The sequence below is a fragment of the Egretta garzetta genome, unplaced genomic scaffold, assembly GCF_000687185.1.
Source record: "Egretta garzetta isolate BGI_Z169 unplaced genomic scaffold, ASM68718v1 scaffold258, whole genome shotgun sequence".
Taxonomy (NCBI): domain Eukaryota; kingdom Metazoa; phylum Chordata; class Aves; order Pelecaniformes; family Ardeidae; genus Egretta; species Egretta garzetta.
Window position 1 is genome coordinate 3744488 of NW_009260413.1, and position 972 is coordinate 3745459.

The 972-nt window shown below is 40.3% G+C and overlaps 1 protein-coding gene across 1 annotated transcript in view; it reads right to left on the minus strand.

The window, feature by feature from the left end:
- Positions 1-972, minus strand: part of LRBA (LPS responsive beige-like anchor protein) — a 218713-nt gene that overhangs the window by 185350 nt on the left and 32391 nt on the right. The window lies entirely within an intron of this gene.

The window sequence follows — 972 nt, forward strand, 5'->3', positions numbered from 1 at the left end:
CAGAAACCCTCACCGCCCCGCACGGAAGACGGGAAGAGCCTCTCCTCCTGCTCCCCGGCGTGAATTTTTTAAAAAGTCACAAAAAGAGAAGCAATCGGACTTTTGCAACCTCAAAACGAAACCCGAAAGGTACATTTTTCCAATCCGTGTATAGTCCTTTTCTTATTCTCTCTCGTTTGCCTGAATGTTGTCACCAAGTGAAAAATTATTTAACTATATGTACAAATCGCCCTTTAAAAAAAAAAGTTTTACTGACGTTAAATGTATTTCGGTGCCAAGGTCAGATTACCTACCCCACAACTGACTCGTTGCAAATAGTAATAAAAATATTACTTTAACTTTACGCTGACTTTTCGTGAATGCTTCTTAAATTCAGGCAAGTATTCTTTCTGAACCTCAGAAGCAAAATTGTTTAGAAGGAACGGAAACACGAGATGGAAGGATAGTCTAAATGCGACACCGAGCTGAAGCCTGAGTTCGGCGTATTCATTGGCGTTTTCTAAACTTCCCTCTAGTTTCTACCAAAATAGCGCATCCAAGGGAAAAAAAAAAAAAAAATCTTACCTATCCTGTAGTTCAGCATGTGACAACATCGGCAATATTTCTGTGACTTTAAGCTTCCCCTCTAAATCTCGGGAATATATGGGGCATCGCACAGCGGCTCGCCAGAATTTAGACAGAGTTAGAGCGTGCCGTTTCCTACCCTACGGTCATCACCTTCTTTTTTTTTTTTTCCCCTTATAGTTTTCCTTCCTTTTTTCCCCCCCGGTAAATTTCAAGAGCTGGTTATTTTGTTTTAAAAATTCATCGCTGTTTGCTTTTGCTTCCCAGAGCGAACGCGCGATCCATTTGACTTTGACACGAAGGAAGTATAGATCTACCCTGCATAATTAATGCCCTTTAGAGCAACCGGTCGATATTTTTTTTAAACAAACATTTGTTTTCCCCGGGTTTTTAAGTACAGCATAAAGT